The sequence below is a fragment of the Mustela nigripes genome, chromosome 2 (assembly GCF_022355385.1).
Source record: "Mustela nigripes isolate SB6536 chromosome 2, MUSNIG.SB6536, whole genome shotgun sequence".
Taxonomy (NCBI): domain Eukaryota; kingdom Metazoa; phylum Chordata; class Mammalia; order Carnivora; family Mustelidae; genus Mustela; species Mustela nigripes.
This window is the reverse complement of record NC_081558.1, coordinates 90,412,274-90,436,468: the sequence shown is the minus strand read 5'-3', so window position 1 is coordinate 90,436,468 and position 24,195 is coordinate 90,412,274. Positions and strand designations below refer to the sequence as shown.

The 24,195-nt window shown below is 41.7% G+C and overlaps 1 long non-coding RNA gene across 1 annotated transcript; it reads right to left on the bottom strand.

The window, feature by feature from the left end:
- Nucleotides 1-3,042: 3,042 nt before the first annotated feature.
- LOC132009981 (uncharacterized) lies at nt 3,043-23,592 on the bottom strand. Its single transcript, XR_009402114.1, has 4 exons — nt 23,471-23,592; nt 19,439-19,521; nt 4,536-4,601; nt 3,043-3,592 (listed from the first exon to the last, which is right to left on the bottom strand). It is a non-coding gene; the product is annotated as an uncharacterized LOC132009981 (long non-coding RNA).
- Between the last annotated feature and the right edge of the window lie 603 nt (nt 23,593-24,195).

Below are 24,195 nucleotides of genomic sequence, written 5' to 3'. Positions count from 1 at the left end.
CCTCATATTGCTTATCTGTATGATGGGTATGATCGTACTTGTACCTACTTCACTGGGAAGTTGTGAATATTAAATGAATTGGTGCTATAGGGCACCTGGGTGGCTCAGTTGTTAAGCCTCTGCCTTCACCTCAGGTCATGTTCCCAGGGTCCTGGGATTGAGCCCCACCGGTCTCCCTGCTCGACGGGAAGCCTGTTTCTCCATCTCCCTCTGCCTGCTTGTGTACCCTCTCTCACCGTGTCTCTCCCTGTCAAATAAGTAAATAAAATTTTTTAAAAAATGAATTGGTCCTTTAAAAATATTTAGAACAGGGCACCTGAGTGGCTCAGTCATTAAGTGTCTAACTCTTGATTTCGGCTCAGGGTCTTGGGACTGAGCCCCGCACTGGGCTCTGTGCAGAGTCTGCTTCAGATTCTGTCTCTCCCTCTGCCCCTCCCTCCACACGCACGCATGCCCGCTCTCTCTAAATAATAAAAGTCTTTAAAAAATAAAAATACTTGGGCACCTGGGTGGCTCAGTGGGTTAAGCCGCTGCCTTTGGCTCAGGTCATGATCTCAGGGTCCTGGGATCGAGTCCCACATCGGGCTCTCTGCTCAGCAGGGAGCCTGCTTCCTCCTCTCTCTCTGCCTGCCTCTCTGCCTGTTTGTGATCTCTCTCTGTCAAATAAATAAATAAAATCTTTAAAAAAAAAAAATAAAATAAAAATACTTAAAACAGTGTCTTGCATATGATAAGCATTCACTAAGTCTTAGATATTTAAGGATATATCAATTATCAATTTGAGCTGCTATAACAAATTAGTACAAATGGGGTGGCTTAAACAACTCAAATTTATTTCCTCACAGTTTTGGAGACTGGCAGTCCAAGATCAAGGTTTGCAGGGCTCAGTGTCTGGTTAGAGCTCTCTCCGGCTGGCAGCTGGCTGCCTTCTCGCTGCGTCCTCGCATGGTATGTATACGAAGAGGAACAGCAAGCTCCTTGGTGTGTCTTCTATACATCCTACTGACCAGAACTGAGCCATGTGCCCAACCTTAGATCACTCACTGGGAAAGGACAATGGGGTCACCATGACTGGTTTAGTGTAATGGTGATTCCTCCAGATATAACTGGTCTTGAGTTGATGAGTCGGAAGAGTAGAAAGGCTGGGGTAGGCTTCTGACAGTGTGCCATGCGGAGCTCATAGGCTGCCTGGGAAAGCCAGACTAAACACCAACACAACACAAAGCGGAAAGGTGGACCTAATGGTACAAACTGTTGTATCCGAGTTTTCCCGTCTGAGAGACCACCAAGGAGCCAAGCACCCGATGCAATCACAAGAGGGTTTATTCAACAAGCTTAAGCTTGGGCCCAAGTAGACCTGACACAGCGGAGTAGGGACTTGGACCCCGAGCTAGGTTAAGGCACGGGTATTTATGGGTTCCTGTTACTAAAGCAGGGTGGGGATTCCTGTTACTAAAGCAGGGTGGGGGTTTCTGGAACCAAAGCAGGGTGGGGCTTCCTGTTTACTAAAGCAGGGTTGGGGTCTCTGGAACTAAAGCAGGGTGGGGCTTCTTAGAACTAAAGTAAAGTAGGGGAAAGTTCAGCCCTTGGGCAGAAGGGTCTGAGATGGCTGCCGGAGCTAAGATGGCTGTATTTATGCTAAGGCTAAACCTGAGGTGGGATGGCCTTAATTTTTTCTCGGCCTCCACACAATGATGACGTGTGGGGGATGTACTTCAGGGATGTGACAGGCATGTGAATTGGGCAAAGAAGTAGTGCAGAGAAGAGGAACACCAGAAAAAAAAGCGGGGAACCAGCAAGCACACAAGGGAGTCAGGGGCCAACAGGAGTGTGCTGGAAAGGAGACTTCTAGAGGCAGGCGTGAGTGATGAATGACAGGAAACAAGGCAGGAGAAGTGAAGTGAGCCCAGACCAGGGAGGCCTTGAATGCTGGGTGGGGGAGCTTGGACTTGGTCCTGAGAGCAGCTGGGAGCCTTTGATCATTTGAAGCACGGGAGTGGATGATGAGCTGGCGTCCAGGGAAAGCCCTGTTCCTCCGTCTGGGGTATGCACTTTCCAGGGCCGACATGGAGGTGAGGTTGGAGTTTTTTTTTTTGAAAGATTTTATTTATTTACTTGACAGAGAGAGAGAGAGAGAGACAGAGACAGAGATAGGGAACACAAGCAGGGGGAGTGGGAGAGGGAGAAGCAGCCTTCCCGCTGAGCTGGGAGCCCTACGCAGGGCTGATCCCAGGACCCTGGGATCATGACCTGAGCCAAAGGCAGATGCTTAATAACTGAGACACCCAGGTGCACCAAGTTTGGGGTTTTTGAGGCCACAGGGTAAATGGATGCATATTTCTTTATGCAACTGAATGGTTAAGGGAGAGGAACTTAGGAAATGTATCCACCAAGCGACTTAAATGGGAACAGTGTTTCCAAATCTTTTTTTCTGTATGGTTTAGGTTAGAGTTAGCCAAAAGGCAAAACCAGCATAAAATTTGGGAGCTGGAAGAGAAGCCCAGCCATTACTTTTATACTGTCATCATGGTTAAATGCAGTGACAGCGGGTTCCAGCCTGTCCTAGCCCTTCCCTACCCTAGACCAGCTCATCTGTCTAAGCTCTGACCTTGAGGACTAACAGCACCCCCCCCACCCCACGCCCAGCAGCCCACAGCCTATACAGCAGGCAACGGCTCCTTGTAGATTTCTCTACCATCTTCCCCTTTGCATCCCACTGTGGTAACAGACCTACTTCTCAGATGACTGATCTCTCTTCCTTTCCAATCTGTGCTTCTCAGCTCCTCCCATCACCGTGAAAGGTCTAATTCCAACTCCCTTATGCCCAGCTCATTGTGGTTCTGCTTCTCCGACTGAACCTGGATTGATATATGTCATTTCCTTTTTAAAAATTAACTAATTAATTAATTAATTAATTAATACAGCCTAACAGTATTCATTGTTTTTGCACCACACCCAGTGCTGCATGCAATCGGTGCCCTTTCTATTACCCACCACCTGGTTCCCCCAAACTCCCACCCCCCCGCCCTTTCAAACCCCTCAGATTGTTTTTCAGAGTCCCTAGTCTCTCATGTTTCACCTCCCCTTCCAATTTCCCCCAACTCCCTTCTCCTTTTGATGCTGCCCTCAGCCCTGAGGAAAGGGAGGTTTCGATAGGAAATAAAACGAGGAAGTAATCTTAAGGCTGTGGCACTATTTGAAGCGGTGAACCTGCATGGGACATAGTAGGCAGTAAGCCGCTAGGGCTGTGAGGACCCAATTCAGGTCGGGGATCTAAAGGCCACAGAGAGGAGTGTGTGTCAAAGGAGAAATGGTTTCCGCTTCCTGCTTTCACCGGCACCTGCCTCTGAGGACCGCTTCCTCAATCTGTTCTGGCTGTCAACATGGCTTGTTGAACAAGGGCTCATAACAGATGATGCTTTCATTCCTGAGAGAGAAACAGAATCAGAGAAAAAGGACAAAGGCAGGAGCAGTGGAAAATAGAACACGGAGAGGAAAGTCACACAATGGATTCACGAATCTAGACGGAGATTTTGGGAGCTCCTTTTGTGGCACTGACTTCATAAAACATCTTGCTTTGTTGTCTTCATATCTAGGATCACAGAAGAAACAGTTATAAGTAGATTTGTCCTTGCTTTTTCATTAAAACTATTACTGAGAATATTGTCTATTACATTGTTCGTGGTCCTATACATAGAGATCCATGTAAGAATTGTCCTTTCCGGACAATTTCAGGGTTCAAAAATGAAATTTTGAGTCTTTCAATAGTCTGGAAAACACTTATAAGGCAAGGAAAATATGATACCTATTTTCTTTTCTTTTTTTTCCTGGCTACCAGGAAACTCAAATATATGTATTCTGCTTGAATGTAGAAGTGTTCTTTAATCGAAGTTGGTGCTATCATTCTGTACTTGGTTCCTTGAGAATCTGCAATACGCTTTGAAAAGGTTCTTTGTGGATACGTGAGACAATTTTGTCTTTATTGAATTTGGTAAAGGTCCTCCCTCTGGCCTTCTTCTGGCATTTGGGAGACAACCTAGAGAGGAAACACTTTAGTTCTGATACTTGACATACATCATTCCTTTACATTCCACCCAAGAAACTAATGATTCTTGACTGAGAAGAAGATGAGGGAGAGATGGAGGCCATCTTTTCAGTTTGGACATAAATGAAATTATCCTTGTGCATGGATTATAACCATGCATATGGTTATTTTTATCCTGAAATACAACTATGACATGGAACACCTTTAGGATTGCTCATTTGTGTGGATCTATCAGGAAAACCTTAGTGGGTTTCTTTTAAAGAGTCAGTTAAGAAGTTTCCAGAGTCACATGATGGATGTTTTTGTAGGTTACTATAGAGACTATCGTTGTTCTATTGGTTCCTCAGGTTTTTCATTTTTAGGTAATGGTCCAGTTACTCAAAAAACAAACACACACACAATAATGATTCCAATAGAATCATATATAGGTGATCATATCCATTTCTAACTTTTTGAAAATGTAGTTATATAATTTGTAATTAAAAATTACCTTTATAGGGGTGCCTGGGTGGCTCAGTCATTAAAGCATCTGCCTTTGGCGCAGGTCATGATGGACCTGCAAGGGATTATGTTAAGCGAAGTAAGTCAAACAGAGTATGTCTTCTGCCCATTTTTTGACTGGGTTATTTATTCTTTGAGTGTTGAGTTTGAGACATTCTTTATAGATCTTTATCTGCAGTGTTATTTGCAAATACATTCTCCCATTCCAGGGGCTCCCTCTTAGTTTTTGTTGACTGTTTCCTTTGCTGTGCAGGAGCTTTTTATCTTGATGAAGTCCCAAAAGTTCATTTTTGCTTTTGTTTCACTTGCCTTTGTAAAGAAAAGTTTGTTATGACAACAAACTGAATTCCCAATTGTAAGGTTGAAGTCCATATCTTTAACCACACAATTCTATCTCCAGGTTACAGAAAAGTGGATTAAAATCAACACGGGTAATTTAATCTAAAACTCTGAAGGGAATTCAAACTGGTTCCAGATAATGGGAAAATAATAAATGTCAAGGAAAATTCAATCTCACTTTACTAGACAGATGAAGGACGTGGGCAGCACAGTTCAGGCTCACCATCAGGGAAATGAGGAGATGTAGTGTAAACACATCTTTGCAAGCCCGAACACAGAGCCGCATACCGCGAGTGTGCAGAAGCTCAGTGCACGCACAACGTAAACACCACCATGAGAGCAAGTTCTCCTGAGCAAGTTCTCCTGTTTCGTAAACACCACCGTGAGAGCAAGTTCTCCTGTTTCGTGGTATCGCCAAAGAACACCATCTTGCAGTGGCAGGTACTCAAAAAATGTCAAATAAGTATCAAAATAAATGATATAGAAAGATACCAGTAGAGGAGAAAATACCACTTGCAAACAGGGGCCTATTTACGCTCTAATAACATATGGAATATTAATTAAACATAATAAGACCTATGAGATGATAAGCCAGGACAGCAAAATGGGTTGAAGAGAAGACTACAGAACTAAAGAAGAGTTAATGCTATTAGATATGTAATAAATAAACTCCATATGGTTATGAATAGACATGACCGGTGGCTAAACTATGGTGGAGAGGCTAGACTCTCCTGTTTTTTTTTTGTTTTTTTTTTTTTTTTAAGATTTTATTTAGGGCACCTGGGTGGCTCAGTGGGTTAAGCCGCTGCCTTCAGGTCATGCTCTCAGGGTCCTGGGATTGAGTCTCTCTCTCTGCCTGCCTCTACTTATGATTTCTCTCTGTCAAATAAATAAATAAAATCTTAAAAAAAAAAAAGATTTTATTTATTTGTTAGAGAGAGAGAGAGAGACAGAGCACAAGCATGGGCAGACAGAGTGGCAGGCTAGAGGCAGAGGGAGAAGCAGGCTCCCTGCGGAGCAAGGAGCCCGATGTGGGACTCGTCCCAGGACTCTGGGATCACGACCCGAGCCGAAGGCAGCCCGAAGGCAGCCGCTCAACCAACTGAGCCACCCAGGCATCCCTCAGGCTAGACTCTCCTAATGCAGAGAAAGAGACAAAAACACTTTCAAACTAGAGGCAATGACAGACATACAGGAGAGCAAAGACAATCCCTTGATGGTTTTGGAGCAGAGACGCCAACATAGGAACAGAAAGAACACTCGGAGACAGAATCCAAAACATTGCCTGGAGATGAAAGAATAGAGTGTTGAGGCAAAAAATGGTTGGAACAACTAATTAAACATGATGGCAGTCAAAGCTATCTACATTCTGATTTATTTAACAACTTGAAAAATGAAGAGAGACTATTCAGTTGTCCAGGAAAAAGCGGGAGGGGTGAAGAGTTAGACCGGCCTCTGACTTGTTCTCAGAGACAGTCAAAGCCAAGAAACCGTGAAGCCATGTCTGTCAAGAGCTGAGGGAAACCAAGTGCGACTCATGAATATTATCCTTAGTGAAGTTCTTAGTAAGCTATAGCAGAGGTCGTCAGACATGTTTCAACATGAGAAAAGTCAGGAAGGAAAGCACGCAGGAGCCATCCGCCCTTCTTGGAAAACTCCTCAGAGGTAAATCCATTTAAAGAAGAGATGAAACAAAACACAGAACTCAGGAACAACAATGCTGTGGTACGAGTGCTCACAGTTCATTATAGTATGGGGAGGATAAGGCGGGAGAGTAAAAGGAATTAAAGAGTAAAAGGAAGAGTAAGAGAGTAAATGGTTGCACACAGGAGGGGGAATACTAGAAACCTGGATAAAGTGAAAATGATGTGAGCAAAAAAAAACTATTAAGAGGGGAAAAAAGAGAAAAGTGTAGCTGTGTGAATAATTACCTGTGTTCTAGTACAGGGTCAATGGATACTATATAAAATAAACATGCATTTAAAAGTAATGCATAAGGGATGCCTGGGTGGCTCAGTTGGTTGGACGGCTGCCTTCTGCTCAGGTCATGATCCCGGAGTCCTGGGATCGAGTCCCACATCGGGCTCCCAGCTCCATGGGGAGTCTGCTTTGCTCTCTGACCTTCTCGCTCATGCTCTCTCTCACTGTCTCTCTCTCAAATAAATAAATAAAATCTTAAAAAAAAAAGTAATGCATAATATTCTAACCTCTTAACAGTTTTCACTATCTTCATTTATTTATTTTTTTAACGCTGGGCCCGAAAGAGTCCTATAGCAAATAATTTCTTTTCTCTCTCTCTCTCTTTTTTTTTTTTTTTTTTAAGATTTTATTTCTTCGTCAGAGAGATAGAGACAGAGAGAGCAGGGAGGCAGGGGGAGAAGAGGCTTCCTACTGAGCAGGGATCCCAGGACCCCAGGATCATGACCTGAATTGAAGGCAGATGCTTAACTGACTGAGCCACCCAGGCATCCCACAACTAATATTTCTTAAGGCGAAAAAGTATTTATCAAAAATTCACTATTTCTTTCAACATCATTTTTTTCTTATGTTAAATTCACGTGGAATTAAACTAAAACTCTAGGTTTTTCTTGTGTGTGTGTGTGTGTGTGGTTTTTGTTTGTTTGTTTGTTTTGTTGCTTTGTTTTTCCTTTTCAAAAAGCAGTTTGTGTAGCTTCAGCCTAATCACATAAAATTTGTTCTGGGTGCTAGCTAGTCTTGAGTACATCTTTTTTTGTTTTGTTTTGTTTTTTATTTTTTTATGTTTATTTTATTTTTTTTTAAAGATTTTATTTATTTATTTGACAGACAGAGATCACAAGGAGGCAGAGAGGCAGGCAGAGAGAGAGGAGGAAGCAGGCTCCCTGCTGAGCAGAGAGCCTGATGTAGAGCTCAATCCTAGGACCCTGGGATCATGACCTGAGCTGAAGGCAGAGGCTTTAACCCACTGAGCCACCCAGGCGCCCCTGTTTTTGTTTTTTAAATTAAAGTAGGCCTTGGGGACTTGAACTCATGACCCTGAGATGGAGACATTGTCCCTTAGCCAACTGAGCCACCCAGGGACCCTCCCCCAGTTTTTTTGGTCTTTTGATTAACACTTCGTTTTTTTGTGTGTTTTTAATAAAATATTTATTTATTTGCCAGAGAGAGGGCACAAGTCAGGAGAACAACAGGCAGAGGCAGAGGGAGAAGCAGACTCCTAGCTGAGCAGGGAGCCCAATGCAGGGCTCGATCCCAGGACCCCCGGGGATCATGATCTGAGCTGAAAGCAGACACTTAACTGACTGAGCCACTAGGTGCCCCTAGAAAGAACTCTTAAAACTCATCAATAAGAAAACCACCCAATTAAAAAAGGGGCAAAGGATCTGGGCAGACACCTCACTGATGAAGATGTGTAGGTGGCAAATAAGTACATAGAAATGTGTTCAACTCCTCTGTTATTAGGGCATCACAAATTCAAGCAACAGTGAGGTACTGCTACATTAGAAGGGCTGAAAACTGTGGAAGGAGCCAAGATTCCCTTCAACAGACGAATGGATAAAGATGTGGTCCATATACACAATGGAATATTACTCAGCCACCAGAAAGGATGAATACTCAACTTTTCCATCAGCATGGATGGAACTGGAGGGGATTATGCGATGCGAAATAAGTCAAGCAGAGATATATCAATTATCATATGGTTTCACTTACTTGTAGAGCATAAAGTATAGCATGGAGGACATTAGGAGAAAGAAAGGAAAAGTGAAGGGGGTAAATTGGAGGGGGAGATGAACCATGAGAGACTGTGGACTCTGAGAAACACACTGAGGGTTTTAGAGGAGAGGGGGAGGGGGGATGGATGAGCCTGGTGGTGGGTATTAAGGAGGGCACAGATTGCTTGGAGCGCTGGGTATTGTACATAAACAATGAATCTTGGAACACTACATCAAAAACTAATGATGTATGGTGACTAACATAACACAATAAAAAAAAAAAAATTAGAATGGCTAAAATCCCCCAAACTGAAAATACCAAACACTGACAAGGATGTGGAGTAGTAGGAACTCTCATTCATTGGTGGTTGGGAATGCAAATGGCACTTTGGATTGCTACTTCCACCTCAGAAGACAGTTTGGCAATCTCCTACAAAGCTAAACACAGTGTTACCGTATGATCCAGCAACCACACGTGTAGGCATTTCCTTAAATGAGTCAGAAACTTATGTCCACACAAAACCTGCACACAGATGTCTATAGCAGCTTTATTCATCATTGCCCCAAATGGAAAGCAACCCAACATCCTCTTCAACAGGTGAATAAACAAACAAATTGGTGTATCCTATTTCATTCGTACAATGGGGTGTTGAGCTATCAAGACATACAGGAACTTTAAGTTCATATCGCTAAGTGAAAGAAGGCAATCTGAGAAGGCTGCGTACTGCATGTTTCCTATTATGGGGCATCTGGAAAAAGCAAAACTGTAAAGACAGTAAAAAGATCAGTGGTTGCCAGGGGCTCAAATAAAGATGAATAGAGAAGTTTTAGGGCAGTGGAACTATTCCAGTGACACTCTATTGTGGGTATATGTCCTTGTACATTTCTCAAGACCTACAGACCGTACAACACAAAGAATGAACCCTAATGTGAGTTATGGACTTTAGTTAATGATGTGTCAATATTGGTTCTTTAATTGTAACAAATGTACTGATCCTATGTAAGAAGATAATAATAGGGAAAAATGTGGGAGAGAGAGTATATGGAACTCTTTGTACAATATGCTCAATTTTTTCTATGTACGTAAAACCATATAAAAAAATAAAGTCTACATGGCACCTGGGTGGCTCAGCCAGTTAAGCATCTGCCTTCGGCTCAGGTCATGATCTCAGGGTCCTGGGATCAAGTCCCACATTGGGCTTCTGCTTAGCTTCTCCCTCTCCCCTGCTTGTGTGCTCTTGCTCTCTAATGAAAAAATAAATAAAATCTATCAATTAGAAATTATTATACAATTTAATGAATTTTAAAGAGTAAATTTTTAATTTTAAGTTTTTATCTTAATGTTTGCTAATCAAAATTTCTAAAGCTAAGTATATAAGACATTTTATTTTTTATTTATAAAAGTAAATAATTTTTTTATTTCAAAATTTTATTTAAATTCTAATTAACATATATGGTAAAATTGGTTTCAGGTGTAGAATTTCATGAGTCATCATCACTTACATGTAACACCCAATGCTCAACACAAGTGCCCTCCTTAATACCTATCACCCAGTTTGCTTATTCCCTACCTCCCTCTGTCCATCAACCCTCAATTTGTTCTCTATAGTTAAGAGTCTCTTATGGTTTGCTTCCCTCTCTCTTTTCCTCCTTCATGTTCATCTGTTTTGTTTCTTAAACTCTACATATGAGTGAAATCATATGGTATTTGTCTTTCTCTGACTGACTTATTTCTCTTAGCATAATATACTCTAGCTCCAACCATGTCATTGTAAATGGTAAGATTTCATTCTTTTTGATCGCTGAGTAATATTCTATTATACACTCCCCTTCCCCCATTTTCTTTATCCATTCATTAGTAGATATATATTTGTATTCTTTCCATAGTTTGACTATTGTTGATAATGTTTCTATTAACGTCAGTGTGCATGTACCCCTTCGAATCTGTATTTTTGTATCCTTTGGGTAAATGCCTAGTAATGCAATTGCTGGGTCATGGAGTAGTTCTATTTTTAGCTTTTTGAGGAACCTCCGTACTGTTTTCCAGAGTGGCTGCACTAGTTTGCACTCCCACCAACAGTGTAGGAGGATTCCCCTTTTTCCACATCCCCACCAACACCTGTTGTTTCCTGTGCTGTTACTTTTAGCCATTTTGACTGGTGTAAGGTGGTATCTCATTGTGGTTTTGATTTGTGTTTGTCTGATGGCGAGTGATGTTGAGCATCTTTTCATGTGCTGTTAGTCATCTGTATGTCTTCTTTGGAAAAATGTTCATGTCTTCTACCCATTTCTTAACTGGATTATTTATTTTTTGGGTGTTGATTTGACAAGTTCTTTATTGATTTTGGATACTAACCCTTTATTTATATATTTTATGTTATAAAATATATAACATTTTATGTTATTTGCAAATATCTTCTCCCATTCCATAGGTTGTCTTTTAGCTTTGTTGATTGTTTCCTTCGCTGTGCAGAAGATTTTTATCTTAATGAAACCCCAATAGTTCATTGCTGTTTTTTCCCTTGCCTCCAGCAACGTGTCTCATAAGAACTTACTTTGGGCAAGGTCAAAGAGGCTGCTGCTTGTGTTCTCTTCTAGTATTCTGATGGTTTCTTGTCTCACATTTAGATCTTTCATCCGTTTTGAATATATTTTTCTGTGTGGTGTAAGGAAATGGTCCAGTTTCATTCTTCTGCATGTGGCTGTCCCAACACCATTTGTTAAAGAGACTTTTTTCCATTGGACATTCTTTCCTGCTTTGTCAAAGATTAGTTGACCACAGAGTTGAGGGTCCATTTCTGGGCTCTCTATTCTGTTCCATTGATCTATGTGTCTGTTTTTGTGCCAGCACCATACTGTCTTGGTGATTACAGCTTTGTAATATAGTTTAAAATCTGGAATTGTGATGCCTCCAGCCTTCCCCCCCCCCCCCCCCCCCCCCCCCCCCTTTCTCAAGGTTGCTTTGGCTATTTAGTGTCTTCTGTGGTTCCATGCAAATTTTAGGATTGTTTGTTCTAGGTTTGTGAAAACTGCTGGTGGTATTTCGATAGGGATTGCATTAAATGCATAGATTGCTTCAGGTAGTATGGTCATTTTTTTAAAAGATTTTATTTATTCATTTGACAGACAGATGACAAGTAGGCAGAGAGGCAGGCAGAGAGAGAGGAGGAAGCAGGCTCCTCACCAAGCAGAGAGCCCAATGTAGGGCTTGATCCCAGGACCCTGGGATCATGACCTGAGCTGAAGGCAGAGGCTTTAACTCACTGAGCCACCCAGGCGCCCCAACTATTTTAACAATGTTTGTTCTTCCAGTCCACGAGCATGGAATGTTTTTCCATTTCTTTATGTCTTCCTCAATTTCTTTCATAAGTGTCCTATAGTTTTCAGAGTACAGATCTTTTAGATCATTGATTAGGTTTATTTCTAGGTATCTTATGGTTTTTGGTGCAATTGTAAATGGGATCGATTCCTTGATTTCTTTTTCTGCTGCTTCATTATTGGTGTATAGAAATGCAACAGATTTCTATACATTGATATTATATCTTGCAACTTTGTTGAATTTGTGTATCAATTCTAGCAATTATTTGATGGAGTCTTCTGCATTTTCCACATAGGGGATCATGTCATCTGTGAATAGTGAAAGTTTGACTTCTTCCTTGCTGATTTTTATTTTTATTTCTTTGTGTTGTCTAATTGCTGAGGCTAACACTTCCAGTATGTTAAAACAGTAATGGTGAGAGTAGATATTCCTGTCTTCTTACTCTCTATAGAAGAGAACCTCTCAGCCTTTCCCCATTGAGGATGAAATTAGCCGTGGGTCTTTCATAGATGGTCTTTTTGATAGGTATTGGCCTGCAATTCTCCTTTTTAGTAGGATCTTTGTCTGGTTTTGAAATAAAGATAATGCTGACCTCATAGAATGAATTTGTAAGTTTTCCTTCCTTTTGGAACAGTTTGAGAAGAAAGTATATTGCAATACAGGCCTACCTCAAGGAGCAAGGAAAGTCTCAAGTACATGACCTTCCTTTACATGTAAAGGAACTAGAAAAGGAACAGCAAATAAAGCCTAAAGCCAGCAGAAGAGGGGAAATAATAAAGAATAAAGGGCAGAAATAAATGATACAGAAGCAAACAACCCCTCACTTTCAATCTTCAGGTGTCTTTACATCTAAAATGAGTCTTGTAAGCAGCATATAGATAGGTCTTGTTTGATTTTCTTATCCATTTTGATATCCTGTCTTTTGATTGGAGCATTTAGTCCATTTACATTCAGAGTGATTATTAATAGATATGAATTTAGTTCTATGGTTTTGTTACCTGTAAAGTTGTTTTTTTCTGGTGATGCTCTCTGTTCTTTTCCAGTCTTTTCTGCTTTTGGTCTTTCTTTCCCCACTTCAAGTGTCCCCTTTAATATTTCTTGTGGGGCTGGTTTAATGGTCATGAACTCCATTAGTTTTTGTTTGTCTGGGAAACTCTTTATTTCTCCTTCTATTCTGAATGACAGTCTTGCTGGATGGAGTATTCTTGGCTGCATGTTCTTCCCATTCAGCGTGTTAAATACACCCTGTTGCTCTCTTCCAGCCTGTCAAGTTTCTGTGGACAGATCTGCTATGATTCTGGTCTGTCTTCACTTGTAGCTTAAGGACATGTAGCTTAAGGACATTTTTTCCCTTGCTGTGTTCAGGATTCCTTCCTTGTCCACATATTTTGTGAATTTGACTATGATATGTCTTGGTAGTGGTGACCTTTTGTTGAATTTAATGGGAGTTCTCTGTGCCTCTTGGATTTTGATGTCTGTTTTCTTCCCCAGGTCAGGGAAGTTTTTAGCTGTAATTTGCTCAAATAAATCTTCTGTCACTTTTTCTGTCTCCTATTCTGGGACGCCTATGATATGAATGTTTTTATACTTTATGTGGTCTTCTGAGTTCGCCAAGACTACATTTGTGACCCAATACCTTTCTTTCCCTCTTCTTTTCAGCTTCATTATTTTTGATAATTTGACCGCCTATATTACTGATTTGTTCCTCTGTTTCATCCATCCTCTTTTTCATGGCATCCATTTGGGTTTGCATCTCAGTTATAGCATTTTTAATTTCGGCCTGGCTAGCTTTTAGTTCTTTTATTTCTGCAGTAAGGGATTCTCTAGGGCCCTCTATGCTTTTTTCCAAGCCCAGCTAACATCCTAATAGTTGTTTTAAATTCTGGTTCAGACATCTTACTTACATCTGTATTGATTAAATCCCTGACTGTTACTCCTTCCTGTTCTTTCTTTTGGGTCGAATTCCTCTATCTTGTCATTTTGTCTAGGTCACTGTTTTTTTGTGTGTGGTTGTTGGAAAGCCTGTTGTATTCTTGCTCCTGAAAGTATTTCCCCAGAGCTGAAGGTTTGCAGCATTCTATGATCAGTAGACTCGGTGTGAGCAAGGGGTTTGTGCTGGATTTCTGGGGGAGAGGCCTGCTGCGCTGATTCTCAGGGGGATTTGCCCCAGTGGAAATGTGCCTGCAGGGTGCTGAGGGGTGGGGCTCAGTAGTAAGGAGCTCTGGTCTCCACAGGAGGGTGCTATGTGGCTCACTGAAGTCTGTCAGTGTTAAGGGAGGAAGGGCCTTGCTTCGCTTTGCTCTGCCCCCCCCCCCCCAGCACCAAGTTTTTGCTGCCATTCTTCAGGAAGCCTTCACAGAAGAGTAAACAATGACCCCTCTTGTGTCCCCAGCTTCTGCTTGATACCTGCTTTTGTCCTGTCTGTGTGAGCCACTTGTTTCCCAAGCTGCACTGGACTCCTGTGTTTTATCTCACGCACACAGCTGGCTTTCAAAACTCCAAATTTTAGGAACCTGGCCTGGTGAGGACCCATTCTGATCCTCTAGGGGAGGGTCTCGCCTGACTCTTGCCGTTTGCCACTGTGTCCCAGTAAAGCAGTCACAGCATAAAGCCGCCACTAAGGTTTGCTACCCTTAGCTGGCGTCTCTGTTCCTATGCTTGGGAATAGGACAGCATGTTGGTGACACCAGTTCTTTTGTCCCCTGAGAGGCCATGCCACTCCAGAAGGGGAACTGTCTCTTCTCTTATAACCCAGAGTGTCCTCAGAGCATGCTGTCTGCTCCTGGGTCTCCACCCTCCTTCCCCATAGAAGCACCGTAATGCCCACCAGGCACGACCCCAGAGACGGTGTGGACTTCTAAAACTTCAGACTTTTAGATCTGCTGTTTGTAAAACACTTGCAACAGCCCCTCTAGTTTTCCCAGTCAATGGTTTTGGGGAAGTGTTTCTCTTGTATAATCCCCTGTGCACCACTTTCTCTCTGTTTCTCTCTCTCTCTCCTCTCTCTGAGATCAAGGCTTCCTCCCTTCCACGGTACCTGTGATTCTTTTCTCCCTGGAATCACATTTCTGCACCTTCTACCTTCCATGATGTGGCTTCTTTTTTCTCTCTAGTTCTGCAGGCTGTTCTCTCGGCATTCAGATCAATTTCTTGAGTGTTTGGAATGATTTGATATTTATCTAGCTGTGTTTGGGGGATGAGGCAAGCCTAAGGTCCCCCTACTGCTCCTCCATCTTAACTTAGGTAAAATATAAGCTTTATGTCAAAATAAAAAGAATACAAAAAAGGAAGAAAAAGAAAAATCCCAAACGCCAAACCTTGTAGATTTTTGAATTACTGAGTGGTTCATAGCCCAAACTGATTTGTGTTCCTTCTGAAAATCAAGCTTTGTGCCTCTCTCCTCATGGTGGCTGGTGTAAATTACAACATACACTACTCATTTTAGAAGGTCTAGTCCTACATACCCCGGATCACTGGACCCCTAGAGGCTTTACCTGTATGGCGGTCTTCTGAATGTTGCCAGGGCTTATTTCCCATCCTCTGGCATGCAGGTGCCTACTTGCTAGCTAGCTCCTCAGGCCCACCAGGTCCAATTAGCTGATGAAAATATGAAATGGATCGGCTCGGTTCTAGATGACCAGGTGAGCCACGGTCACAGCTTCATGTGATCATATGGTTTTGCCTTTTTTTTTTTTTTTTAAAGATTTTATTTATTTATTTGACAGAGAGACAGCGAGAGAGGGAACACAAGCAGGGAGAGGGGCAGAGGAAGAAGCAGGCTGCCTGCTGAGCCAGGAGCCCAACGTGGGGCTTGATCCTCTGGGATTAGGACCTGAGCTGAAGGCAGACACTTAATGACTGGGCCACCTAGGTGCCCCATATGATCATATGTTTATGTAAAATTTGAAAGAATAAGATATTTTATATTCATTTTCTTAAAGATAACCCCAAATTATATAAGCTTTGGGCTCTGCTCCTGCCGGGGAACTCAATAATGAGACCACTTTAGGTGAAATTCTCTGAGGTTTTTGAACTGCACAAGTAGTCCCACAGTCCCAAGTATGAGAACCAGCTTGGGGTTCAAACGGTTAGGGAAGAATTTTCCTTCCTTCCACCGTGGCACCTGTGGCAAAATTGAAACATGCAACCTCCCTTGCTACCCCATTCTATATGTTCCCTTCCTGCTATCTCTTTTCTGTAAATTTCTCATTTACTCCTTGACTAAGGCCTTTAGTGTCTCAGCTGAATCATGGGTCTCCTAGTAGATTTCCATAGGCAGTGGTTTTACTTCTTAGTGTTACATCCAGTGACGGTACATCTTATAATCAGTGATGCCTTAAGTTTCATGAATGTGGTATATAATGGGACCCTCGAACTGGGACCAGCTGAAACCAGTAGGCTAGCCCATGGAGTTGGACCACACTACCCCCACAGTTACTACTGATTATTCAGGAGTTTCTTACAACTTAGGAGATATTTAGGAACTTTGAAACAGATGCCTGGTCACACATGCAGCTGGCATGGGGCTGAGGACAGGACATGAACTCAGTCCAAATATGGGGTTTATATGTCTCAGGAACTGAAATGGTTTGGGGTGAGTCCTGATGAAGCTGGATTGAGGGAAAGTCTATGGAACCTTGGAGAGGAAATCACTACAAGGGAGACAAGAGACTGGCAGAATGATTCAGCTGAGCAAGAGGGGGCTAGAGGTGAGATCTTGGTGGCCAATTTTAACTCATCTCACCCCTTCCAGGGCTCGTGTGGTAGTGGGTCAAGGAAAGGAGAGAGGTGTGGCATGAAACAAAAGATTTAGTCACAGAAGTCTTGAGAGCACTGCCAGAGGAACTCCTTCCAAAAGAGCTGGTTGTGAGAAGCAGTTCTGTGGAGAGGAAGGATTACTTGAGCCATGGGGGATGTCTGTGAAACTGTTGGAATGGCGGCCATTCTAATTATACCTGCCTAGGATACTCTGGGATACAGCAGCCAAGCAGTTCGCATATATCTGAGGAGGTGGAAGCAGGGCTTCTCACAAATAAGCTTGTAAAAACCTTAATAGTTTTCAAAAGCTATACATCCTGCCCACCTCTACTCAGCCTTTATCTGCTCTGTCCAAAGAGTAGCCACCAGCCACATGCAGCTATTGAACTCTTGAAATACGCCTAGTGTGACTGAAGTAATACATTTTAAATGTTATTTAATTTTAATTATTTAAAAAATTAAAAATAAGCAGTATAAAATATTTGTCTTAGAAAACAGAAAAATTTAAAAAGTAGATTTTTAAAATATTTATAAATTTAGAATTGATTTTCAATTATATAAAATACTTTCTTAAATGTGATGCTAATAACATTTAACAACATTGAGTGGATATACAAGTTAGTGAATTTACCTAACTTGGACCAGTGTGGTTTTGAAACCAATATGCTTTTGCTTCAAAGCCAATAAACTCTTCCAAAAAAGATGAACCATTTTTGTTAATATAGATCAAAGGAAAAAATATAAACATCAAAGGTGAATAATTTTTTGGTCCTCAATTCGGTCACTGAAAACATTTTAGATATGTTTGGAATAATTGGGTTTATAAATCTACTTTTTCAACTATAAATTTTAAAATCTAAATATAGATCAAGTACTTCTGAAGAAAATTTAGTATCCAAATTGAGATGGAGTATAAGGATAAACTATCAGCCTGATTAGAAGACCTAGTACCAAAAAAAGGATCTAAGATGTCTTAATAATAATTTTAAAATGTCAATTATGTGTTGAAATGATGGATCTGGGATATATTGAAATAAGAAAAATATATTATTAAAATTGGTTTCCCTCTGACACTTTTAAAAATGTAGGTTTAGAAAATTTAAAATTATGTACATGGCTTGGATTCTATTTCTATTGGACAGTGCTGATCTAGATTCTTTAAAGGCAGGTCTGCAGTGCGTACTTCTTCACTTCCTTGGCACCTAGCACAGTGTTGATGTGGAACAGGGGCTGCAGAACTGTGTTTTTGAGGAAGTGGATTTAATCTTGGAGAGGAGAGAGTTTTCACTACTGAGCACGAAGGTGAACTCCTAAGACCAAATCCCTCAAACAATACATAAAACCACAATTTCACTTCCCCAGACAGTTATTACTCTGCATGTTTCTCTTGCCTCTTTTCTCTTGGTCTCTAGTAGCTAAATGATGAGGTGCTTATCTTACCACTCGTCTATTTATTCCTGCCTTTTTGTTTTCCTCTCAAAGTATCCATAGCGATACTGACATAAAGGGAACTGGTGACATCTTGTCTTAATTATCTAATCAGGTTTGCCAAGTAGAATTAAAAAAAAAAAAAGATTTATGTATTTATTTGAGAAAGAGAGAGAAAGCGAGCAGCGGGGAGTGGCAGAAGGAAAGGGAGAGAGAATCCCAAAGGGCTCAGTGCTGAGCACAGAGCTGAAGGAGGGGCTCAATCTCATGACTCTGAGAATACAATCTGAGCTGAAATCAGGAGTCAGACTCTTAACTCTGCACCACGCAGGCACACCTTCCAAGTAGGTTTTTTAATTAAAAATTGTGAACCTTATTAAGGTAAGTCATCAATAAGAACTTTAGCTGTAGAAACAAAATGAAACAACAATCAAAAAGCCAAGTATCTATGGCTTTCCATAGAAATTAAGGAGTTTGTGATTTATCCAATTTGCAAAGCCGATTCTCCTAAAATGCAATGTATCTTTTGTGTTCAATCCCAAAATTACACTGAGAGCTCGACTCCCTATAGTGTGAATTGTCTTTCACTCTAGGAGAAGGAGAAAATAGACTATTTTCTCTTTGGCTTGACAGGGGAAGTCAGGATTTCTGTTGACTCTGCAGGACAGCACATCTATGCTGGGATCTACTCCAGTTTGTGCTCAACCTATTGTTCAGAATAACTGGTCTATATGATCTAATTAAGCCAGTCACTTCAGTTGAGAAAATAGTATGCTTTCTTCACTCAACTAGCAGATTAATTTCTTCAACATGATTGGACCTAGTGTGCTCTTGTGTCAGGAGACTGGGTTTTCAATCAAGACTGGGCAAGAACATGGCCTGGGTCACCCCTTCCCCTTCTTGTGATATTCAAGCTATAAAGGCTACACAAATATTCATGAATCACTTGAGGTCAGGAAGCTGTGCAGAATGTGAGTATGGAGTGTTTCTGAATGATTATGAGTAGGGCTGTCTGATAATTTTAAAAAAAGATTTTATTTATCTATTTATTTATTTGAGAGAGAGAGAGAGAGAGAGAGAGAGAGAGAGAGAAAGATCATGAGTGGGAAGGGAGGGGCAGAGGGAGAGAGAGAATCTCTCAAGCAGACTCTGAGCTGAGCATTGAGCCCAATGCAGGGCTTGATCCGATGACACTGAGATCATGACCTGAGCTGAATCAAGAGCCAGACGCTTAACTGACTCAGCCACCCAAGCGCCCCACTTGATCATTTTTTAGTAGAAGTACGTCTGATATAATATGTGGACATATATTTCTACTAAAAACTTACTCACGGTTTATCTGAAATTCAAACTTACCTGGACATCCTGTGTTTTATTATGTTCAGCAACCTTAGAAAAGATGACAGAATTGCTCCAAAGAGGCAACATCCTTTCTTGTTCTTTATCAAAACAAAAAAGATGATGTAAGTTTTTAATGAAAGAATATCTGTGGTACAGTAGCATCAAAACAATAACATAGCTAGACAAAAATTTAAGCAAGGAAGTAAAAGGTCTTTACACTGAAAACATTGATCAAAGAATCAAAGAAGAAATAAATAAATCAAAAGGTATCCCATGCTCATGGATTGGAAGAATTCATATTGTAAAAATGTCTATACTACACAAGCCTATAGATTCAGTGCAATCCTTACCATGATTCCAATGATATTTTTTACAGAAGCAGAAAAAACAATCCTAAAATTTACCTGGAACAAAAGATTCTGCATAGCCAAACCAATTCTGAGAAAGAACAAGCAGAAGGCATCACACTTCCTAATTTGAGGCTATATTATAAAACTATAGTAATGAAAACAGGATGGTATTGGCATAAAACAGACACGTAGACCAATGGAACAGAATTTAGAGCCTGGAAGTGAACCCATGCAAATTGATTAATATTTGATGAGAGCCAAGAATACTCAATGCAGGAGACACAATCTCTTCAATAAATGGTGCTGGAAAAATTGGATATTCATGAAAGAATGAAACTAGACCCGTTTCTTAAATCCACTTACAAAAATTAACATGAAATGGATTAAAGACTTAAATTTAAGACTGAGAGCTATAAAACTCCTAGAAGAAAACATAGGGAAAATAATCTCCTTGACATGGGTCTTGGCAATGACTTTTTGGATAGGACACTTAAAGCATAAGCAAAAAATTAATAAATAAATAAGTGGGACTCCATCAAACTAAAAAGCTTCTGCACAGCAAAGGAAATCATCAATAAAAAGAAAGACAACTTACTGAATGGGAAAAAAATATTTACAAACCCTATATCTGGTAAAAGGTTAATATTCAAATTATATGAAGAACTCCTACAACTCAATAGCAAAAAGCAAATAGTTCAGCTAAACTTGGGCAAAAGTGGGGCTCCCAGTCTTTCAAAGCCATCACTTCCCAATTCCCTGTGACCCTGCTGAGGACCACAGACAGGACATGGGGTGCTGTACTCTGGCATGGGCACAGCCTTGGGGGTGCCAGGCCCATGTCCTATAGCATGCAATGGTTCATTTCCAGTGACCTAGCACCGTATTCTGCTAGCACTTCACGAAGATGTCTCAAGAAGAACAGGCATTTGGTTTAACAAAGTCAAAATGTCAACTGGTCAGACAAGGGCATATCCAAGGAGAAATCATATCTGCTTTCTAATCTTCTTGAAGACTTCTCGTCCTGACAGGGGACCGTATCAGCCCTGGCACTACCCCCTCAGTCCTCTTGGGGACAGAGCACCCTTTCTCTCTAAGGAAAGGCCTTACTTCGGAGAGAGAACTACTCAGTGAAAAGTCCTTGATCACAAACAAAACGTTAGATCTGTAAGGGTAACAGGCCAGCTGCAGTCATCATGCTCTTACCAGCTCTGTGGGCTACGAGGCAGCTGGTGATATGTAGGTGTTATCGCTTCATCACTTAGAATATGAAACAGGTGACTTTGCTTTCCTGAGGATTAATATCAAATCGCCATTGTTGCTTGATTTACTCTTGCCTTTTTATTTCTTAAGTTTTATTTATTTAAGTAATCTCTATACCCAATGTGAGACTTGAGCTCATGACCCTGAGCTCAAGTGTCACAAGCTCTTCCAACTGAGCCAGCCAGACACCCCAGTCTTGCCTCTTTATAAGAAAATCCTCCTATTACGGCCGCTGCTGGCACCCTTACACTGGCATTATGTTTACTCAAAGGGACCCTGCAAATTCATTTGTAGTAATTGGTAAACTTGAATCTTATGCTAACAGATTGGGATCACATAGTTCTGCACAGATAGAATACTTAAAGTTAGTTTCCCTTCTAGAAATATTAAAATCATTGATTTCTTTATTTTTAATAGCCAAAGTCCTATGTTGATTTCTGCTTTAAAATAAAAAAACACACTTAAAAAAAAAAGATTTTATTTATTTATTTGAGAGAGAGACAGAGTGAGAGAAAGCATGAGAGGGGAGGTCAGAGGGAGAAGCAGATTCCCCATGGAGCTGGGAGACTGATGTGGGACTTGATCCCAGGACTCCAGGATCATGACCTGAGCCGAAGGCAGTCGCTCAACCAACTGAGCCACCCAGTTGCTCTAAAACATGTTTTTTTGTAGAGCGAGAGAGCGAGCGAGCACACCTGCGCACACACTTTTGTAGGGGGAGGGGCAAAGGAAGAGGGAGAAAGAGAATCTTAAGCAGGCTCCATGCCCAGTGTAGAGCCTGACTTGGGGTCATGACTCTCAGGTCATGACCTGAGCTGAAATCAAGAGTCAGACTCTTAACTAACTGAGCCACCCAGGCACCCCGAAATTAATTGCATTAATTGCACCCTGAAAATAATTGCATTAGTTTCTGCAATTAAAAAAATATATATATATTCGACCTCAGAAACAGTGTAAATATCTCATAATAACCAAATTACCAAATTACAATTTTAAAAAATGGCCAAAAGGCTCAGATAGACATTTTTCCAAAGAACACAGATGAGTGGAGAACACAGGTTCATGAAATGATACTCAATGTCATTCATTGTTAACGAAATGTAAGTCAAAACCAAAATAAGACATCACCTCACACCTGTTAGAATGGCTAGCATCAAAAAGGCAAATGCTGGCGAGGATGTGGAGAAAAGGGAACCCCTGTGCACGGCTGGTGGAGTGCAAATTGGTACAGCCACTGTGGAACACGGTATGGAATTTCTTCAAAAACTTAAAAATAGAAATACCATATGATCCAGTAATCTCGCTTCTGTGACAGTATTCAAAGGAAATGAAAACACTATGTCAAGGAGATCTCTGTACCCCCATATCCTTAGCAGTCAAGGATATTACAATAGCCAAGACATGGAAGCAGCCTAAGTGTCCTTGGACAGAAGAATGGATAAAGAAGTTATCTCTCTCTCTCTCACCTCCCCCCCACACACCCAGAGGAATATTATTTAGCCATAAAAAGCAGGAAAGGCTGTCATTTGCAACAACATGGGTGGACCTTGAGGGCATTATGCTAAGTGAAATAAGGCACCCAAAGAAAGACAAATAATGTATGATCTCACTTAAATGTGGAATCTTAAAAAAAACCAAACTCCTAGAAATAGAGATTAGATCTATGGTTAGCAGAAGAGAGAAGAGGTGGATTGGAGGAAGGTGGTCAAAAGATACAAAAATCCAGCTGGAAGATAAGTAATACCAGGGATGTCACCTACGGCGTGATGACTGACTCCAGCTAGCACTGCTGTCCTGTACTTAGGAAAGTTAAGAGCCTAAACCCCAAGAGTTCACAGCACAAGGAACCAATGTATTTTTCCTTTTCTTTCTCTGTACCTAAAGGAGATGATGGATGGTAACTGATGGTAGTAATCCCGACAGGGTACATGCCTGTGGCAAATCATTATGCTATATACCTTAAATTTGCATAGTGCTGAATATCAATCACAGCTCAATGCATCTGGTGAAAAAAGAGTATCTGTGGGGTATTTAAAGATCATCAGAGACCAGCATGTGCCTTGATGATTCTTGAAAACCCACAGAAATTAGATCTGGATGTCTATTCCCATGCCATGAAAATAAACTGAATGCTATGAAGGGGTCGCACAAAATGTAAGGTGTTGCTCTGCCTGTTTTGCTTGTTTTCCCTTTTGTGTGCCCACCCAGACTCCCCAAGGGAAGAGTAACCCCGCCCAGGGCAGAAAGGGTCGCCTGTTTACCACTATCCTCAAAGTCCAGCAAAATGCCTGGGCACCAGGAGGTGCCTAAAAGTGCTCTAGAGGACAGTGAAGGTGGGGCTGTTCTTGGTCTGAACACCAGCAGATGGACATTCTAGCAATCTCCCTGGGTATTTACCCTGTGCTCCAGGCTCGAAGCCGGAGGCCAGTGGCTTTACCTGGTCTGGAAATAGAGCGCGTCTGTGCTTTTGGAAGAGCCCCTTGGAAGTCGTTCTCCGGTCTGCTGCAGAACAAATGCTCTGTCCTTGACACCAGCACGAGCAGCAGCCTCCCCACCACCTGCCAGCCAGCCGCTGCCAGGATGTAATTTTACCGGATGTTGGGAGAGGAAGCCCGGGTTCAGGAAGGCCCTGGCGGAATCAGGGGGCCAACGGCGCTTTTTCTTACCTGTTTATGAAGCCTCATTAGAAACAGCAGGAAACTGTGCTGAGAACCGCAAGCCCCAGTCTGCCTCGGCTCTCCAGGCCAAAGGATGATTAACTTAATGATTTATAGCAGCTGCACTTGGAGCGCAGGGAGCATAAGAGGCAGAGTGTGCGCAGCACGCTGTCTGCTGCAAACGCGGGAGGGCGTGCGTTCCGCTCTCCCCTCCGTCCAATCGCTGAAACGGCTTCCAGGTTCTGGAAAACGCATGGCCCTTCACACTCCGAAGTACCTTCTTTGGATGGCTGACCTTTGGGGCCCTCCAGCTGTGTTCCGTTAGGGATTTAGTTCTTGGCTGGGGGCAGAAAACTAATTGTAACAAGAAAGAAAGAAAACCAGCAGACCTCAGCTGGCCACTCATCTATTTTCTTTGGGAAAATGTGTATTCAGACCTGAGCAGCCCGCATGGCTCGCCCGGTGAACGCTCTTTTCCAGGGAGGCCCTTGGACCCACTCTTCCC